Source organism: Sander lucioperca, chromosome 17 (genome assembly GCF_008315115.2).
Source record: "Sander lucioperca isolate FBNREF2018 chromosome 17, SLUC_FBN_1.2, whole genome shotgun sequence".
Taxonomy (NCBI): Eukaryota; Metazoa; Chordata; class Actinopteri; order Perciformes; family Percidae; genus Sander; species Sander lucioperca.
This window is the reverse complement of record NC_050189.1, coordinates 11,331,343-11,340,402: the sequence shown is the minus strand read 5'-3', so window position 1 is coordinate 11,340,402 and position 9,060 is coordinate 11,331,343. Positions and strand designations below refer to the sequence as shown.

The 9,060-nt window shown below is 40.2% G+C and overlaps 1 long non-coding RNA gene across 1 annotated transcript; it reads right to left on the bottom strand.

The window, feature by feature from the left end:
• Positions 1 to 5,797: 5,797 nt before the first annotated feature.
• On the bottom strand, positions 5,798 to 7,895 carry LOC116060416. Its single transcript, XR_004895595.1, has 4 exons — positions 7,789 to 7,895; positions 7,009 to 7,052; positions 6,479 to 6,811; positions 5,798 to 6,333 (listed from the first exon to the last, which is right to left on the bottom strand). It is a non-coding gene; the product is annotated as an uncharacterized LOC116060416 (long non-coding RNA).
• Positions 7,896 to 9,060: the final 1,165 nt, after the last annotated feature.

The following is a 9,060-nucleotide window of genomic DNA, read 5'->3' as shown; positions in this document are numbered from 1 at the left end:
CTTCTCAGTGTCTTTCAGGCAAAACCATTTCAAGTTGGCAGAAGACATGTTGGTTGTTTTTGGCATGGTCAAACTTATGGTCATAGAACTGCCCTGAGCCCTGCTGGTCACTTTGATAGGATACACCACTGTAAAGGAAAGAGATAGAGAAATTAGGCAATAGAGTCATCCAAATAGTATTGAATGTACATAATGAAGTAAAGGTGGAAGCTAACCCCAGGTCAGGTTGATGAGCAGCAGGGCCAAGCATTTCATTCGCTCCCTGTGAGAGGAGACAGTGGTGAAGAGTCACAAACACACAAGGTCAAAGTTCAGTCATCAGACAGTAAAACCTCACAGAGGTTCTAACAATGCAGTAAAGGGCTATTTCATTTGTAATGCTGGAAGCATAAAACAACTACATTTTACTTTACAGCAGTAGTAATACAGCAATTTCACGGCACATGTTGACATGTCATAGTAGGAAAAGCACAGGTTTATTCAAAACCATTAATGATGGCTGCATTCCACTTAGGAGAGGTCCTGGTATTGTTGATGCTGACTCACTGAAATAGCTTACCGGGACACTTGATGGAACTAAGCCATTGTTAAGGTTATCAATTTCAGCTGTGCTTTTCCTACTATGACAAGTCAACATGTCTGCTGTGAAAAAGGTCCATTGAGAAGCCATTGGCAAAACACCAATTCTGAACTGTAAACATCCCATTTCTTTCAGAATGTTTTTAAAATCAACTTGTAGAAACTTTCCCCTGGACCTTGCACGTAACAAGTGGTTTAGAAGAGAGATGGATGTATAATAAGCTCCACTACACTCTCAGAAAAGGGTAAAAGTTGTCATGTTAGAATGAATGAAGATAGCATCAAATAACACACCCATCGTGAACTCAGCTTGTCCTAAAAGTTGACATTACTGTCCCCATCGCAGCCATGTAAGAGAAAAAACAGGGGGGGGGGAAGAAATAGCCTTAATTCTTTGGCCAGAGATTAGGTAAAGACTGCAGCAGACAAATGGAAGAATAAAAGACAATAACAAAGCAAAGGCAGTAAATATATTAAACCTGAACCAGAGAAAGGGTTTGCTATGTAAAAGTTACCTGGAGTCTGAAGATCGGCACAGAGACAAAGTTTGGTTTGAACTAACAAAACAAAAAACTAATTAAATTCAATGACATGCAGAAACAAACTATTTTTTCTTTTTTTTAAGATTATTTTTTGGGGTTTTTTTCCCTTTATTTCAGAGTGAGTGACAGTGGATAGACAGGAAAGGTGGGAGAGAGATGGGGGATGACATGCAGCAAAGGGCCACAATTAGGATTCGAACCCGGGCCGCTGCAAAGGACTCAGCCTACATGCGGCGCACACTCTTACTGGGTGAGCTAGAGGACGCCCCACAAACAATTGTTTTTATTAAATAAAACATACAAGGTGTTGGACATAAAATTGAAGCATGACACAGAATAAAAACAGATGTACTGTGTGTAATATAAATCCTTGCCACAGTTCACTGGCTTGTTAAAGCATACTAAGGGTTTGAAAATATGAAAAAAAAACATCTCTATGGACCAATATGTGTTTTTTTTTGTAGATTCTTGTAAGTCTCATGTGGCCAAATGGCCCCTGAATCGTTGCCATGCTGGGTACACGCCTCCAGCTGCACCGTAGTCTATGTTTGCCACTCAAGCTAACCACTGCTCTATTTCCTACACCCAGAAAGCCCGTAAATTGAGGCTGAAGACTGGAGCCGAACGACCCATCAATCTTCACTGGAACTCGAGGTCTTCTGTCCTCTCCTTGCACAACTTCACCGGTGAGCCCCTCTACTGCACCTCGCCCACCCAGCTGAATTCCTCAAGACCTGACCCAACCCTGCACACCAGCCACGCCACGAGGGAGCTACACCGCTGCACTGCAATCTGATTCCGGTCCATTCTTGTCCTGCCACACTCATTAAACCATTATAACATTGTGAACTGAACCCTGCTTCGTGTTGCTTTGTTCTTGTGGTAGCCAGTGGATAATAGGATTTGAACCACGAAACAATCGTTTCACAAGTTATTTATACTTTCTCCTGCCCTTGGTTCAATGATCTTGCGACCACGAGGTCTAGCAGCCCTGCTAATAATGCTACCTTCTTGTTTTGTCTCTGCATGTCTATTTCTAAACTAACCATTCTGCCTGCCTTCTGTTGTTTTAATTAAAACTACATTACTCATATGGAGATGGAGGGATGCATGCTAACGTACTAACAATGCCAAAAAAGCTAATGTTTACCATGTTTATAATCATAGCTCAGCATGTTAGCTTGCTAACATGATCGGAGTATGGTTAAGACAAAGTACAGCTGTGGTTGTCTCTGAGCCTGTTGTACATTGTACACAGTAAAAAATAACCTAATTACTTACTTTGGAGGTCACCAGAATTCCAATGCGGACTGAATAAACGGATGCTGAGATTTTCTAAAATCTACATAACCCGAGTGTAGCTTTGCGGATTCACTGTGTTACCAAAATGAACAAACCGTGCAGTTTCCACAAATGCTGTCATGCTGTACATGTTTCAGCTTGCTGCGGTGTGGATGAATGCACGTCTGCCCTCCCATCCCTGAAAATACTTCAGCTTTCAACAGCTGCAGCATAATCAGCCTGTCCTTAAAGATATTTTTGATTTCAATGTTACAAATCATTTCAAGGGGAGGTGGATCAAACATTCAAAGCCTTTGCCGAACCAAAGCAGTTTGACCTGCTAAGTACAGTTTTCTTTAGGAGAGCATTTAGTAGCAAAAGATTTTACTGAAATAGTCTTATAGTCTTTTCAAATCGGAAAGTCCAAACCAAAGTTTGTGTTTTTCTTACATTGTATGCATTTAATCCGTTTGGTTTGCAATGATGCAAGCACACTACGGAACCCCACATGACATATGTCCTGTCGTGATCACCTATTTCAGGGTCCCATATTGTTAAAAAGTGAGATTTCCATGTCTCTTTTGGTTATAAAGCTGATCAAGATTCTACTTTGAAATACGCTCAATCTACAGAGAAATGAACACAGCTTGTATTTAGAAACTGTGCCTTTAAACGAGCCGTCAGGACTTCTGTACATTGTGATGTCACAACTATACTACATGTTAGTAAAAAAGGCCTCTTCAGTACTGTTATAGTTATTCCCTGGCTGCAATGACGCTGCAGAGACTCACTGTACGTATGCACCGCGGCCGACTTGAGCTGCAAAGAAGCTCTGGCCGCCCGGTCAAGGACGCTTGTCAAAAAGTACGGGGAAGCTTTTGACGCTTTGGCCGCTCTGACGTAGCAGCATTCTATGTTCGATCGTGTGTTTCTCTGGAATCAGCCAGCGCGAAGGACGTCGATCCAATTGGTTGCTGGTCGTTTGCCGCTGAACTGCGTCATAGCTCATTACCATAAAGTTGACCTAGTTTTAACGCTCAACATGCCCAAAACGCGACGCCGATGGATTTGCCGCTTCTGGCAGCTGAGAGAAGCCGGCTTCCATTGAAAATGAATGACTTCCTGGAACTTTGAAGCTCAAGTCGGCTGCGGTGTGTACGTACAGTCAGAGACAGAAGAGCTGGAAACGCTAACCAATCAGAGCAAACTGGGCTTTTTCAGGAGGTGGATTCATGAGGACTATGGTTAACTGCTCCTCAGATCTCTGCAGGATAAATCCAGACAGCTAGCTAGACTATCATCGGGAGCGATTAAGGGTTCAGTGGCTTGGCCAAGGACATTTTGACATGGGACTGCAGAGCCAGGGACCTACCTTCTGATTGGTAGGCGACCGCTCTACCTGGGCTCATGTCGTAGATGTTGATTTAGCTTTTAAAAATGTATCTGCATTCATATGCAGATATTTGTTTCTAGATATTATCCAAAATTTCTGCTTTGTTTTTGTTAAGTGAAAATAGTTTAGTTTTTTGGACGTTTTATAACTTGTTTGCTTTGTTTCGTTTGGACTCCGTCAAAGTCTCTTTGCACTGATATGCTTTCATTTTTCGGGCGCTCCGATCTTTTTAACGCCATTTAATTGAAAGGTTTTCTGGGACCATAGAAAGTGCAGGGAGATGAATACTATATACAGTTTATATTGTTTTGGGGTGAACTATTTCTTTAACCTTCAAAAAAAAAAGAAAGAAGCAAAACCATTATTAGTCACCAAAATCAGCAGGTTCAAATTGTCATTAGGAAGCTTTTAAATGTTCTTTTTTTTAGTTTAAGTTTGTTTTAAGCTGTTGTATGTTGTTGGGAATATTATCGCCAATGATAGGAACAGGACTTTATTTTAAAGCTGATTCTCTGTTGTTTTGTGCAGTCTAAGAGTGTTGTGGGTCAAAGGCCGTTGATGTCAAAGCTCCAGCAACACCTGTAGCACATATATTTTTTTGGGCTTTTTTGTTTTGATTTGGCTTGCGGGCTACATCATCGTCCTCATTGAAGGCCATTGCAAAAACATGGAAATAGGATGGGTATGATGCATGTTCTTTTGGGTGAGGCCACCTCTCAGACAGTAATGATGAGTCACTCTGTCCCCACTCAGTTATCTTCACCCTTCGCCTCACTTTTCACAGTTCCTTGCTGATTTAGGCGTTTGGGTGCTTGCGTGTGTTGCTGAGTAAGGACGGAGTGATAGTATGTCCTCAGGTTGATTTTCATCTGCTATCAGAACACATATACCACCAAGCCATGTACCATCTACCTGTCAACATCAGCCAGTGTCAGACAGCCTAACCTCATAATTTACTTTACCTTAAAACATTTACTTTCCCTGTGAGTGGGGCCAGTTTGCTATGTTACACAAGCTATCTTAGCTCTTTTAGTCTATTAAACAATCATGTTAAATGCCACAATCAGGTTTTTTCCCCTCAATCGGTCACCTTTGTTTCTCTGGAGCTTGTTTTCTGCAGCACTGTGTGCAACTCATTAAATACACAAAATATACAATGATCTCTTCAGACTATTTCTCTGAGTTTTTCCCATGTGAAGCCCATGCTTTAAAATATGATTATACTTTGGATTTGAAGGAAGGATTTGAAATATTGACTTCAAAACATTTGCAGACAATGTGTGCAAATAGTCAGTATCCATGGGCAGAAGAAATATTAGGAACCATTGAGGGCCACAACTGCTTCCAACCAGGGTGTCAAGCTGTAGCGTATCCAGACTAGACAAGAGGAAAAACAGTGTGAGTCAGCCATGCTGCCAAATTTCTGCATCTCAGAATCAGATTTATTGCCAAAGTAATTTTTTTCTTACAAGCAATTTGTCTTGGTGTATTTGGTGAATACAATAAAAATGTTAAAAGGGAATAAAACAATGAATCATAAATACAGAATAGATATTTTACAACAAAACGCATGTACTATGACAAATGTGTGCAATATGGAAAAGGTAAGGAAAGAAGGTTGCACGGTTTTGTGCAGGGTGTGCAAAAAATATTAATCAGGGAATGTGCAAACTTTCACAGTATGTATAATATGTGCAATGGCCAGGGATAAAAGTTTAGGATGTGTGTTAATGTTACATAAAGTGACCACATTTGTGCCCATTGGCCACAATCTTTCCTGCTCACTTTAAGGTCATGTGCTGCATTCCATTCACATGTCCTTATGTCCTTGTTTACTTCTCCTAAGCACTTGCCCCTGGGGGAATCCCAACCGCTCAGTGAGATCGACCCTCGGAGGGCTGAGGGAGCGAGGGAACAACCATGGTCACTCCAGAGGTGTAGATCACCTGCAATGCATTGCAGTTATGCATTTGGCGCAAAGCTTTTTTTTTGTTATTTGTAGAAAAAGTACAAGTAAATGTTGGTGTCTCAAAAGATTTCAGCAATCAGTGCCCTATCATGCAGTGAAATTCAAAAATTATAGCACCACCATCTTACCAATGAAAATCTGGGCCAGAGGGTGACACTATGAACACGTTTATTTATATATTGGAAGTGACGGTAATTTCATTTTCTGAAGCTTTAGGACTTTGCTTGTTTTTCCCAGAAAATAAGGAAGCTGGGCTTTGGAGTAAACTCATTTTCATTTCAAACTATTTTTGTTGACATGAAACTGATACATCCTCATACGTAACAGAAGGGTCAACAGTTTGCCAAAGACTTCCCGTTGTAGAGTACCAGCTAGAGGTGCAGGATGTGAAATAGTCACAGTTTTTATCATGTGGTTAACGTTGTGAATGGAAACGAAACTACCTGGTTAGGTTTAGGAAATGATGATAGTTTTGGGTACAATAAGTGTAAGTGGAGGTCTCAGTCTTGACTCACCTATATGAGTTGTCAGTCTAGACTTTGTTGTGGTTACGTTCAAAACAAATGTTTCTGTGGGAGAAATGTATATTATATTACTATTATAATAACTTTATCATGTAAATTCAGCAGACCATCACTGCTTTTTCCTTTTAACCAAAGCACCTGATAAACCTGAAATGCAAGGAATTCGGAAATTTCTACTGAGTCACTTTACCGTTTGCCATGGTCTCGCCATAAATGGTGGTTAATTTACACCAGTAATTTCCCGAGTCTTCAGTCCTGAGTCTGGACACATGAAGTCTGAGTCGTCCTTCTCTGAGGACATCTTTGTCCCACTGGACTCGTCCTGCAAACTGTTCATCCTGAGACTCTGGGACCTCAACACCATTTATCATATGGAATAAAACCCTATTAACCTCTGACTTGAAAACACACACCAGGTTGGTGGAAGACATGTCAGGTTTGATCTGACTGTCCCATTTTATTGTGACTTTTTTGTTCTTCTCTGCCTGATAGAAGGTTGAAGCCCCCCTCACGACATACAACCCTGTAGAAGAAATAGAGAGAGTAGACTTCATTTCATCAGCAGTTACAAGGTGTCCACCATAAAATGCAAGAAAACATCAAGGAATGGTCGAAACGGGAAAGTGAGTGAGGGGAGTCCGGGGATAGTTGTAACATTTTTGACATTTTTGTCTGTATCTTAAAGCTCTTTTAAGCCAGTAATTCAAAATGGAAACTAACCATAGACACAAGAGGTCAGCATAAACCAGCAGATCATCTTCTCCCTGAGAGGAGAGACAATTTTTAAAGTTAAATGTAAATCCAGTGAGCAGAATGTTAGTGTAAAATACACTTTTGATGATCATGTCTGTGTGTTAAGTATGGACCTTGAGTTTAACGTTAGCTTAGCTTAGCTTAGCATAAAGACTGGAAGCAGGTGGAAACCGCTAGCCTGGCTCTGTCAAAGTAACCTCTTCGATACAAACTCAGGCTGTACAGCCAAACGTTGAAACCCACGGAACTTTATTTTAAATTCTAGTTGAGATCATTCGAAGAAAAATTCTAGAGTCTGATCAAATGTCTGAATGTTTTCTCGGTACGATATCATAATCTGAGAGCCTATAATGCCCCATTATGATGAGTCACATGTCATGTGTCTGTCAGCTGAATTGGCACACAAGCAAAAAAAAGAGGAAATTAAACTTCTCTAAAGCAGTCTCTACTTTCTCTGTGGGTCGATGGCTGATGCAAAAAACAGTTTAAGAAATGTAGAATTTATAAAATAATCTTACAATCAAACAAACAATCTTTAATACTCTAAGCTGCTTTAACAGTAAATCCAACCATCTATCTATCTTAATTCTCAAATGTGTTGTGACACTTATCCAATCCTGTGTCTATCATAGAAATGCTGATGTTTGAGATAATGTCAGCAGTGCACACTAATGAACAGCAAATACTCCCGCTGGTAAAACACAACCCTCTGAACAAACTCAATGTTTTTTTTAAATCTGTACTTACTTTTAGAAAGAAGAAAGAAATCCAAGCTCCTATATAAGTAGTCACCATGCACTTGGAGAATTACTTGTACAGACATATTATAAAGAGAGGCGGCAGAGGTTGAACAGGAAGGGGCTGGACAGCGTTGCAGGCAGAGGAAGCAGGGGAGTGATTGACGGCACGCCACGAAGCAATGATTTAGTGATGAGTGGGACACACAATATTATCAAATTACAGACTTACATTTATTTTTTGGAGAATTAACTTAACTGTAGAACGCATTCTCATGAACGGGTTCCATATCATATGAAAATGTATGCACGACAATTCATATGATATCTTACAAAATCAATACAATTTCTTGGTGTTTTTGGTGTCCAATATTAAAAACACTGTGAAGTCAATACTATTCAGTCCCTCCAGAATTTTGCAGCCTTTTTTTAAGATTGTCGCGGCCCAAAATGCCTGATTTTGCGGGAACTTTTGTAAAAAATTGCGGTAAAAGTTGCGATGTCTTTTATATATTTTTTGCAATGAAGTTGCGAGAGACAGTGAAAATTGCAAAAAGAAAAAAACTGTTAGGGAGAATAAAACTTCTCTGGGATGAGTTTTCCTAGTAACCAAAAAGGCTCAGGATGCTGCAAATGTTGGTATAATATGAAAATGGCTGGTGGCCAATGGCAATAAATTATAATTTACTGAATGAATCAAATTTGAACATATGTGTCAGTGGCTTGTTGATCTTTACATTGTTAGTTAATTTCCTATCCTGGCCTGGGACACACATTCATACGGTTTGATAAAATAACGTTACTTATTGGACTTTAACTTATCATTGCACCTACAATAACGAGCATAGCTGTGCTCAATTTAGGTCTTATCTCTGGTTTTTATAGTGAAAAAACATACATAAAATGTATACAGGTTGGCAGGTCAGTCTGAAATGTTTTGCACGGTCTTTCGCTGTACATTTTGTTGGTAAATGTGAGATGTTCGAGTCACACACGTCTCGTGTTCATATCAGAAATAAGGAAATGAATTCGGCGACGTACGTCAACCTGTTCTCACTCCCGCTTGGTCAGTGGCTCACAGAGTCAAATACAGATACAAAGTCTGGCACATGGGACTGCTGTGATTGGTTCAAGTCGTGGGAAACTCCGGTTATTGGTAAAATTTGGGGTAAAGTTGGGGTGATTGGTCAAAATTGTGAGTTGCACCGAATTCACGGTGAATGGTTGAATTTGCGTGAATTGTTGTGATCGCGACACTGCGAATTCCTGGAGGACTGACTAT